General features: G+C 44.9%; 1 protein-coding gene across 7 annotated transcripts in view; it reads right to left on the minus strand.

Annotated features, from left to right (window-relative positions):
- The window catches only part of EPS8 (epidermal growth factor receptor pathway substrate 8), a 172,561-nt gene that overhangs the window by 102,784 nt on the left and 57,523 nt on the right, over positions 1-12,254 (minus strand). Inside the window, exon 1 of one of the 7 annotated variants that reach the window (XM_059682295.1) lies at positions 451-594. The exons of 5 other annotated variants lie outside the window; for them this stretch is intronic. The gene's annotated coding sequence lies outside the window, so the exon portion shown is untranslated. Of the gene's footprint in view, positions 1-450; positions 595-12,254 lie in introns of those variants that run through there. One more of the 7 variants, XM_059682296.1, reaches the window with a different exon arrangement.

Genomic DNA, 12,254 nt, shown 5'->3' on the forward strand with positions numbered 1-12,254 from the left:
AAGAAGCTGAACTCAGTTAATAAGCAAATTTTCATAGTACAACTAACATTGTGTAAACAACCCAAAGCAGTTAATATTTATGGGATAATCACAGTCTTTTGCATATCATATTAATTTAAAAATAACTTTCTGAAAGTCTGATATGTCTGTACTTTCCCAACTGTTAACAGTCAACAGATATCTTCTTAGCTATATTGGGGAAGAACTTATTCTCTTAAACACCCTGACCTAAGGGGAGAAAATCCTTTAAATCTCCATCTCCATAAGCAAGAAGCCAGGAGGCAGGACCCGATTTCACCAAATTCAGAATCCACTTGGAATTCCAAATGGGAATTTAAAAGATTATTAAAGAGCTTACAGAGACTGAAGGGCCTACAAATATCCTCAATAATAATTATGCCTTTGAGAGCCCTCCTTGGCAAAGAAAATATTTCACAAACTCCAACTTACCAACCCACACAGTCCAGGCAAAACTCCGCTACGAAGTCCTCCAGGCAATACTGAGAGGGCATTTCTCTCACTTCACTCTTGGTGCCAAATGACCTTTGGCTTATCAACAGAGAGGGTGGAGCTGGATGCTTCAGTCTCAGCAATGTACCATACTGAACAAAGTTTCTCCTTTGGTTTCTCTAGGGAGTTAACTAAGACTTCCTCTTCTTGTTAAGTAAGTAAACACAGCCACCACTGCATTTCTAACTCTTCCCTAAGGTGGCAGATTAAAGCTTTAAATGATGCAAATAACGATGGTTAACACGGATTGAGAACTTACTACATGCTCTACACTAACACTATACAGATAGACACTATTATTACTCCCATTTTAAAGAGGTGGAATCTGAGTACTAGAGATTAATCAGTAAATTGTAGGAATTTCGGGTATAGCAATTGGGCCAACTAGGCTAATGAAGAAGACTTTCCACTATAAACAGAAAAGATGAGAAGGAGTGTAACAAATTTTAAAAATTAAATACATAGGGTACTTGCTGTAAAGAAAATTATAGAACATGGACAAAGTGGTAAACACAAAAGCAAATACTGTCAACTGTGGTCAATGGGGTCTCTTTAGCGCTTACTGCTACTTGAAATTGGTAAGGAAATGCCTCTCAAGAAGAAATCAGAATAAAGTGCTCTCTCAAGAGAGCTAGATTTCTGGCTTTGCTTTTCTGAAGAAAAACCTGAACAACAGTAGGTAGCAGCGGGGGACAGAAGAGGTCTGGGCAGGTATAAAGTTGGTACCGAGGTCTTCCATAAAACCAGGGCCATCTTCAAAGGGCTGTAATCGCAGTTAAAAATGGTGAGTGGAGCAGAACAAACCCACCCCTGTCTTAGAAAGACTTCAAGGGACCTTGTCCCTGAGAGTCTGGATGAGAGGGCAGGGGAAATGCTACATCCAGAAATTACAAGCCTACACCTGTGACACAACAGTTTTGAGGTTTGAATCTTATTTGTACGAGAATCTCCAAGCTAAGAAATTAAATAAACTGGGTCCTGGGCTAGTGATATCCTTGGACTATTTGGAATAAACAAAACAGAAAACCATTATAAATAACACTCCATAAACAAAGCCACATGGGATTTCTACAAGCTAGAAAAGTAACCCAAACAAAACAAAAACAAAAAAACAATCCCCTTGAAGATGAGTTTATAATTTAGGAATTACAAAATGTGTGAGGAAATGATTTACTGTGATTGAGCATTAATAGATATATCAAACAAAACTTAGCACTCAACTATTTTTTAATATGAAGATGCAAAAATAAAAGCACATTAAAGAGATGGAGGAAGGAAAAAAGCCTATAAAGAATAGAAAACTGGACAAGAAGAGATAAACCAAAGAACTTATATACTTACTAGGGGCCCGGTGCACGAAATTCGTGCACTGGGTGTGTGTGGGGAGGGGAGTGTCCCTCAGCCCAGCCTACCCCCTCTCACATACTGGGAGCCCTCAGGCGTTGACCCCCATCACCCTCCGATCGCCTGATCTGCCCCTTGCCCAGGCCTGACGCCTCCGTCAGAGGTGTCAGGCTTGGACAGGGGACCCCCATCTCCCCCCGATCACTGGCTCTGGCCCCCCCCCAGGCCTGAGGCCTCTGGCCCAGGAATCATGCCTGGGCAGGGGACCCCCATCTCCCTCTGATCGCTTGCTCCACCCCCCGCCCAAGCCTGATGCCTCTGACCCAGGCTTCAGGCCTGGGCAAGGGGACCATCATATCCCCCCAATCCCCGGCTCCGCCCCCCACCCAGGCCTGATGCCTCGGCCAGAGGAGTTGACCCTCATCACCCTCCGATCACCAATCACCGGATCGGCCCTTGACCAGGCCTGAGGCATCCGGCAGAGGTGTCAGGCCTGGGAAGGGGACCCCCAGCTCCCCGTGGTTGCAGGCTCCGCCCCTGCCCAGGCCTAACGCCTCTGGCCTGGGTGTCCGGCCCAGGCAGCGGGGACCCGCAGCTGCAGTGGCCCCGCGATCGTGGGCTCCGCTTTAGGCCCAGGCAAGGGACCCCTAGCTCCCGGGACTGCCAGCTTCGACCGTGTCCAGCTCCCATCGCTGGCTCCACCCCTACTTCCTGCTATCACTGGCCAGGGCGGCAAAGGCGCCTGATTCTCTGATCATGGCTGGGGGGCAGGGCAAAGGCGGCCCCAGGGCCGCCTTTGCCCTGCCCCCCGGCTCTTAGCTCCCCCCTGAGTTTCCGATCACTGTCAGTGGCAGGGGGCTTCTTCCTGCTTTCCCTTTCGCCTCCCTGCATTGTGCCTACATATGCAAATTAACCGCCATCTTGTTGGCAGTTAACTGCCAATCTTAGTTGGCAGTTAATTTGCATATAGCCCTGATTAGCCAATGAAAAGGGTATCGTCATACGCCAATTACCATTTTTCTCTTTTATTAGATAGGATATGCATAGCCCATGGGCACAGGCAATAGGGTGGTAAAGACCTGGGGGGTGGGGCAGGTAGGGAATGGGAGAAGGGGAGTAAAGGGGGGGGGGGGGAATGGAAGACATCTGTATTACCATCAACAATAAAATCTATCTATATAAAAGGCTAATATACTAAGTGTCCTTCCCATCTTCCTAATGATCACTATGATGCTCACCAGGGGACAGAGGCTCAATGCAGGAACTGCCGTGATGTGCACAGAGAAATGGCACCACGGAGCTGACACCCAGAAAGCAACACACAGCTTCCCCCAAGTGGGACATGGGCCCCACCACCACCCTGGAGCGACAGCCCACCAAAGCCCAGCCGAGACTGCAGAGACCCCATGGCGCAAAATGCAGCCCATAGCCCAGCCCAGCCAGGAAATGGTCGCTGTGGGTGCTGGGTAATGACCTCACGTAACAATGCCTGGCTTCCTCTCCCTAGCGACTAGCTAACCTACTTGGAGTTAATAGGAACACAAGTGGAAACATTTTACACTTTAACCAAACGTCTATGAAGTGTTTTCTGTGCCTCATCTCATTTGATCCTCACAGAAGTCCTGGAGTAGGTAGATAGGAGACTTGGTGGAATCCTATTTTCTTTTCATTAGCCGGAAAACGGAGATTTAGAAAGCTTAGAAACTTGACTCATCTGAAAAGAAGTAAGAAATGGTGCACCTTGAAAATGACTTCAGGTTTTGTCACTGCACAGAATATAGTCAAACACTATATTTTACCCTTTGTTCTCCCTGTGTGATCTACAATAATAATCTGCTTCGTGTTGATATTTACTGCTGGGTTTCTGACAACTACCTGAAAGAGAAGTTGGGGTGCTTCACTGGGCTGGAAAAAGTTTAGCTAAATCAGAAAGCAGGTCTAATTAAGCAAGTTTATCCTATATAATAAAAGGGTAATGTGCAAATAAACCGAATGGCAGAACAACCAAACAACCAATCAAAGCGTAATATGCTAATGATATGCTAAGGATGCTCAACCGCTCACTATGATGTGCACTGACCACCAGGGGGCAGTCAACTGGTCGACTAGTCGCTATGACATGCACTGACCACCAGGAGGCAGATGCTCTGACTGGTAGGTTAGCTTGCTGCTGGAGTCTGGCCTGAGCAAGATGGGCTAGACCAGCCGTGGGCAAACTATGGCCCACGGGCCGGATCCGGCCCGTTTGAAATGAATAAAACTAAAAAAAAAAAAAAAAGACCATACCCTTTTATGTAATGACTAGAGGCCCGGTGCACAAAAATTTGTGCACTCGGGGGGGAGGGGGGGTCCCTCAGCCCGGCCTGTGCCCTCTCGCAGTGTGGGACCCCTTGGGAGATAACGACCTGCTGGCTTAGGCCTGCTCCCGGGTCGCAGAGGGCAGGTCCAATCCCTAGGTGCAGCCCCTGGTCGGGCTCAGAGCAGGGCCGATTGGGGAGTTGGACCTTGGGAGATAACGACCTGCTGGCTTAGGCCTGCTCCCGGGTCGCAGAGGGCAGGTCCAATCCCTAGGTGCAGCCCCTGGTCGGGCTCAGAGCAGGGCCGATTGGGGAGTTGGGGCGCCGCCCCCTGTCATGCACAGAGCAGGGTGGATTGGGAGGTTGCGATGCCACCCCCTGTCATGCACAGAGCAGGGCCAATCAGGGGGTTGGGGCACTGCCCCCTGTCACTCACAGAGCAGGGCCCATCAGGGGGTTGGGGCGCTGCCCCCTGTCACGCACAGAGTAGGGGCGATAGGGGAGTTGGGCCGCTGCCACTCTCACACTCAGGGCAGGGCCGATGGGGAGGTTATGGCTCTACCCGTCACACACAGAGCAGGGCCCGTGGGGAGGGGGGTTGGGGAGCTCCCCCCCTATCAGGCACAGAGCAGGGCTGCTCAGGGGGTTGGGGCGCCTTCCCCTGTCATGAACAGAGCAGGATGAATAGGGAGGTTGTGGCCCCGCCCCCTGTCACACACAAAGAGCCGCAGGGTGATCAGGGGGTTTGGGCGCTGCCCCCTGTCACACTGATCCTGGTGCCGGGAGGCATATTACCCTTTTACTATATAGGGTAGAGGCCTGGTGCATGGATGGGGCTGGCTGGTTTGCCCTGAAGGGTGTCCTGAATCAGGGTGGGGGTCCCCACTGGGGTGCCTGGCCAGTCTGGGTGAGGGGCTGAGGGCTGTTTTCAGGCTGGGAGTGACTGAAGTTCCCAACCGTTCCTTTTTTTCTTTTTCTTTTTTTTATTCTGGGCCAGCTTTACCTTGAGGCTTGGCTCCAGCTCTTAGGCCGCCCTCCGCTCCTGAAAGTAGGTTTCTGGCCTTTGCATACAATGTTGCGAATCTGCTGGCTGAAGTACCGTGTTATCTGTTACAATGTTTGAAACTGCAGGCTCAGAGGCCTGCAGCCGCAGGCGGGGAACGTTGGAATCCTCCGTCACTGAGGCAAGCAAGCCTCATGTTAGTTTCAAGCTGCCTGGCTGCCGGCCGCCATCTTGGCTGATAGTTAATTTGCATATCTCGCTGATTAGCCAATGAAAAGGGTAGCGGTCGTACGCCAATTACCATGTTTCTCTTTTATTAGTGTAGATGTTTACTTTGAATTTATATTAGTTCACAGAAACGCTGCATCCATGCTTTTGTTCCGGCCCTCCGGTCTAGTTTAAGAACTCATTGTGGCCCTCGAGTCAAAAAGTTTGCCCACCCCTTGGCTAGACACAACCTGGAGCCCTCCTTCAGTCCTCCAGCCCGATTGTGCACCAGTGGGGTCCCTCAGCCTGGCCTGCACCCTCTAGCAATCCAGGACCCCTCGGGAGATGTCGAAGAGCTGGTTTCAGCCCGATCCTGCAGGCCACTCCCCTTGGGAGGGCGCCAAATGCAGGGCTCATGGCTGGCAAGCGCTGCTGTGGCAGCACCAGCCTCTCCAGATCAATCACGGCAGACACAGTGCAGCCGGGGTGAATAGAAGCGGCAGGTAGGAGCTGCAGGTGGTGTTGGACTGTGGGTTTTGGCCGGATCCCTGCAGCCACCCAGAGGGATCACACCTGTGCACAAATTTGTGCACCAGGCCTCTAGTTCTATATCTATAAAAGGCTAAGTGGACTTGCCCATGTGTGATACATATAAAGCTCTCGCTGGTGCTAATCGCACACATGTGTTTCCATCTGTCATTGTCGATAGTGAATTTGGTTGACACTTTTATTATAGAGAAAGGGCAAATAGTGATATTAAAATATTTCTTCTAATTAATTTCTTTTCAATGTGCACAAATTTGTGCACAGGGCCACTAGTGTGTGTGTGTGTGTGTGTGTGTGTGTGTGTGTGTGTGTGTGTGTGTGGAGAGAGAGAGAGAGAGAAAGAGAGAGAGAAAGACTAGAAAACTGAATAAATAGATAGGTTTTAAAAAACCAAACAGGATTTATATAATTACAGATATGCACACTGCTCTGAAATGACCACCCAGAGTTTTCATCAGGTTTCTGTAACTTAAAAAGGGAACAGTGTCACTGTAGATAGAAATTTAAAATCTTTTTAGGAAAACAATAATTAATGCCAGAACTTAGTTATCTGTCAGAACCGACTCCACACCAGCTTTTCTCTACCATCTTTCAAGCTCCTGACCAGTATGTCCTCCAACTCCCCATTCCGGGAAATTCTGACCCATCCCCCAGGCCATTCTGAACCATTTCCAGCACTCTTGCAAAAAGGTGAAGTGGAAACAGTGTTGTACCATAAGATACCATTTTCAGGGCTGAAAGGTTTATTCACCGGTTGCTACAGTGCTACCAGCATACAGCCCTCAGCCATCAGCTTTCTTGAGAATGTCCTTGGCTAAAGAGTCTGCTCACAAAAGCTCATGCGCCCTTCCCAGAGCAGCCCACATCCAAAGATGGGTTTGATACCGTTGTAATTAACCTAGTTATTAATAACAAGAAAGGAACAAAGGAAAGGCCAGATATTATAGGCATGTCATTTGGGCAGCTTCACCAGGAACTACAGCTTTACACTTCCCAGGAAGCCACAGTCTGTTCTCAGCAAATCACTGAGGGAAGGGACTGGACAGGGAGAATAGACACATGCCCACTAAAGTTGGGGTGATGTTCGGAAGGTGCTTGCTGTCAGTCACACCTGGGAACAGGTCATTGGCCAGAACTGGCATGCCACTGCAAGGGGGAAAATTTGGGGGTACTTAATTCCCTGAACAAAGAAATTCACTCTCTTGTGCTGTTGTGTTTTGGGGACCCTTGGGACTGTGGTTGCTTGGGGCGTGCTTCCCTGCATTCACCCACATGGCCCATGGCCATATGGACCCTCACACACAATGGACTAATGGACTGTAACTGGCCTGATGCTGAGCTGGACCCGGCTGCAACATGGAAAAGAAACTCTGGACACTGGCTTTTTTTTAGCTTTACTGAAACCCCAGCTGCACTTCTATGACTGGATGGGACTTTGGAAACCCAGGGATGTAATTCAATGCAAATGAAAATCACTCATCCTCCCACGCTAGTCTCAGAAAATTATTTTTCTCGAGATATCATAAGGACCTCACCCCCAGCACTTGGAAGAGGATACCCCAATTTCGCCAATAACCGACTGACATGGGGAATGTAAAGACTTGGACCCTCTCCTCAGCTAGAGACAATGGTGAAGAGCCAGTCCCGCTTCAGAGCTCCCCAAGGGGTCAGATCCCCACTGAGACTGCATGGCAGCCTAACTTCCTCTCTACCCATTCTGGTTTCTTCCTTCCCTTCTTTCCACAGGGGTTGATCCTAAGAGAACCTCCCAACATACTTCCTGCACACTAATTTCCACCTCAGGGTCTGTATCCCAGGGAACCCAGACTGCCTGCAACAGAAGGACATCAGGAAAAAAGGGCAGGATGTGGGGCAGCATTATCAAGGGAGTGAGAAGAGAAAAATAATGAAGTTTTGGAACCAATGTAGAGAACAATATAAAGTACTAATACAAGGGAAAGCCTTTTTTAAAATGAAAAATATAATCACAAAATTCCAACCCGAAATTTCAATGTATCATTGAACTGAAAGGACTATCAAAGTGTATCCCAACTCCAACCCCTGTCATTTTGAAGATAATATCTCTTAGGACAATGGGTCTGCTAACTGTCAGAAATGTTACTGTTTAGAAATAGACCCATTTATTCTTCTAAGACGTCATTTTCCTAATAAGTTAACAAGTATATTTAACACCCTACTGTTAAAATAACAGAATTCTGATACACTTTTTGGCTCCGAATCACTGGTAAAGATGTTAATGATCCTATATAATAAAAGCCCAGTGACAGAATGGCGGAATGACCAGAACAACCAGTCAACCAGTTGCTGTGATTTGCACTGACCACCAGGGGGCAGACACTCAACACAGGAGCTGCCCCCTGGTGGTCAGTGCACTCCCATGGTGGGAGCACCACTCAGCTGACAGGGATAAGCAGCACTCCCACAGCGGGAGCAGCTGCTCAGAGGGCAGACCCATGGCCGCTCAGCTGACTGGGATGAGTGGTGCTCCCACAACTAGGCGATCCCTACAGGCCATGCCCCCCCACCAGTGCACAAATCCCGTGCACCAGACCTCTAGACTATATATATAAAAGCCTAATATGCAAACTGTCCCCGTGGGAGTTCGACTGGGAGACCAGGAGTTTGATTGCTCACTATTACGTGTGACCACCAGGGGGCGGCGCAGAACGAAGGAAGGCCCCAGTCGGCAGCTGGCAGCCAGGGAACGGAGGCCCTGGCTGGCAGCTGAAAGGCCCCGATCGGCCAAGTCTAAGGACCCTACCCAGGCCTCTAGTAGTTTCATAAAAGGCTAATCTGGTACATGCTGATATATGACTAATCATTATGCAGAATACTCACAAAAAGCTGCAATGACTAACACCTTAATCATTCATATGCATACTCAGGACACCAGTGACATGGCACAATCTAAGCAATGCTCATGGGGTGTTTATTCCCTCACCCTTCTAAGACAGGACAATTAACAGAACTAACCATAAACGTTACATGTTTGGAACATTATAGATTTGATTACCACACATTTTTCCATTAATCACTGAAGGAAGTTAGAAACAGCACACATGCACACACACACACATCTCTATGAGTAACCTTGCTCTACATTCCACACTTTGTAACCACAAATATGCTGGCAGATAGGACAGGCTGTAGCTAAACCTATCAATGAAGATCACTGGATCCAAAATGACATGAAGTCATTCACATAAATCGTTAGGACAGCCAAGAATAATGGATCAGCAATGTCACAATCCATTCATCTTGGAAATATTGCAGAACTTGACTCTCAGTTCCTGTGTACTTCAAACTCAGTTCCTCATTTATATATCGTTCCTTCCTCTCCTAAGATTCACTATCTGCTTTCTCTTCTCTAAACCAACCCTTCTTATCTTTCTAACTTTAAAACCTTTTTTTAAAATAGGAATAAGAAATTAATGAGCTACTAACAAGACAAAATCCAAACGAGGTTTCTAGAAGAAACTCTGAACTACATATGACCAAATCTCAATTACATATAAGCTAAGCTAGCTAAATTTGTTTGGGTAGAATGACCAACCAAATGTTTTAACAACTTATCTGGAGAAGGAATAGGAGATGCAATATTAATTCCTATTTTGGGAGAATCATGTCTAACTACTAATATATTATAGGTATACAAAAGGGCAAACATGTATGGTATATGAATGAGAGGAAGAACTAATTGGTTAATATAAAAAAAGATTAAGTGAGTCACTTTGGGTTTGAGCTATTGTTTGGTCATAGAAACTGGATTAAAGACAGAAAACAAAAAATATACAAATGGGCACTGCTTGGGGTGAATAAATAAAAACATCAGGGCCAACATTATTCATTCTTCCCACAGAGTGGGAGAGTGAGATCATAATTAAATCTTCATGTCCACAACTGGCTTGAGTCTTTTATAAGTTAGGGAAATACTAATTTCACAAAGACGAACTGCAAAATGGTGTAACAGGGTATAAAAGTGAACAAAATGGTAATGTAATTTTGCCTTAAATTGATAACGTTTAGGCCTATACTAACAGAAACACCAAACAAATACATTTGATTATAGATTTTAAATATCATTTTAAACCTAGGAATCACTGTATCGTTACAATATATCACAATCTTATTTGGCAATGTCAATCAAAAAGTCAAAAAAAATGAAGAAAATGGTAGCAGAAAGAGAAAAGAGTGATTTCTCATTTCTATTCATGTAAAGTGTAAAGACCTTAGCACTAGGAAACCCAAGGCTTGTTTTCACGCACCAAGTCTGCCACTTAATAGCTCTGTAACCTTGAGCAAGTAACCTAACCTCCCTCAGCCTCCATTTCCTCACCTGTAAAATGAGATCAATAAGACAAATTTATAAATAAAAAGATCTCATTCAGATCTAATACTCTAGAAGACTTTCCAAATTCAAATTTAAAAAGAGAAAAACTACTTAATTAGATTTTGGCTAAAACACAGTAAATGTCAGTTTTACTCTTTTCAACATACAATGATAAATTTCCAGAAAAGTTAACTTACCAAACAGACAACCTAATGATAAATGAGGAGAAATTATTCGTTGCTAGGAGGACATCTGTAAATTCGCCTCACAAATTATCAAACAACACTTTGACAGAACCTCCAATTTCTGCTGAAATTTTCCCATTTAAATACAGACTCTGCTGAAACACAATAGATACAAAGAATTTCTTAGAGATATTGAAAATGGAAGCTTTGGCATATACTACCAACATTTCCCATCGTTAAGATTTCGCCTTTCACCTAACTCAAGATAGTGCTAGCACACGGCATAACTGGTTTGCTGAATGCATACCAAAAGAACTGACAAGATGTTCTTTATAAAACAGCATTTTTTGAACATAACATCATCCCCAAAAGCTGTGTTATCCATAGAAAGGTTAAGCTCCTTAAAAAAAAAAAAAGGACTGGACTATTTTCGCTTTAAAATCATGGGTACTTCTAGGCTCTTAGTGCCATTTGGAAAGAAAACGGCATTTCACATAAGAGTACCAAAGCTTCCCAGGGCATTTTTACCTTAACGCTGTAATACAGTCAGGAAATATCACATTAGGCAGATAATGAGGCTTAACCTCCCTAAATATAATCACGCGCTGTGGCACTAGGGAGGAAGGGAGGAAGGAAGAAAGGGAGGGGAACAATCAGCGATAGAGAAAATGAATTGTGAATGTTGAAAAGGTACTATCTTACCAAAAAATCAGGAGAAATGCCCAAGTTTAATTTCAAAGCCTGACTCTACTAGAAGACTCATTATATATTACCTTAACAAGCTAATACTGAGCAAGCAGCTCCGAACAATTAAATCAGAATGAAAGGCCTGTTTTCAGAGTAGCAGTCTAGAAAAAACTGTGTAAATAATTGTTAGAATGATACAGCTTATGTCATCACTTAAAAATAAAACCTGCAATTAAATTTGCACATCAAATGATCCTTGAAGCTTACATGTTACCAATAAATATGTATGGTGAGGTGCCTAAGCCAGACAAGCTGTGCCAATGAAATTGAGAACTATGGTCACATAACTGAAGCCATTATGGCAACACTTAGACATGATCTGAGCTGAACGCTACAGAGATGCACTGACATTAACTGCCAGAGGATGTATCAATTTTAAAAGTGACTTAAACCATCTTTGAATCTCACTGAACTAGCGCCTGCCCAGGCAGCAGAATTTAGATATGGCCTTTGGCTGAAAAGTGTTAATATAATGAAGGTTTGCCCTGGCTTAGGCAAAATATCAAATAACATCTTTCAAGTGTATTTTCAGTCAACAAAATGTTAATTCTCCAAACCAATTCTTAACCTTTCAGTTTGCAGTTTCAAGACCTTTTAATGATATTCCTAACCATAGTATCTAATTTTTCAGTATTCCTGACATAGAGCTTTGAGATTTAATAACCCTATGTCAAGAGGTGGCAAGTTGTGGTCAAAAAAGCCATGGATTTGAAACCGAAAACCTTAAATTTTTTCCTTGGCTCTACAATTTAGAATTACATGACCTTAAACAAGTCATTCATATAGGCCATAAAACATAGTTATAAAGAACTCAAGTGCAATGCAAGACAGGTTCAAATACTGGTGCCATTACTGACAGAAGTATGACTCTGGCCAAGTTACTTCACTAAGTGTTTTGCTTATCTGTGAAATGAAAATAATAATATCTTCCTCAGAGACTAAATAAAATAATGCATGTAAAGAGCATAGCACCTTATTAATGTTAAGTAATAAATGTTAAAAAAAACATCACTACTCCTCTGAGTTTTCTGTACCTTTTAAGAAATCTGTCTCAGAAAAAAAGA

The sequence above is a fragment of the Myotis daubentonii genome, chromosome 2 (assembly GCF_963259705.1).
Source record: "Myotis daubentonii chromosome 2, mMyoDau2.1, whole genome shotgun sequence".
Classification (NCBI taxonomy): domain Eukaryota; kingdom Metazoa; phylum Chordata; class Mammalia; order Chiroptera; family Vespertilionidae; genus Myotis; species Myotis daubentonii.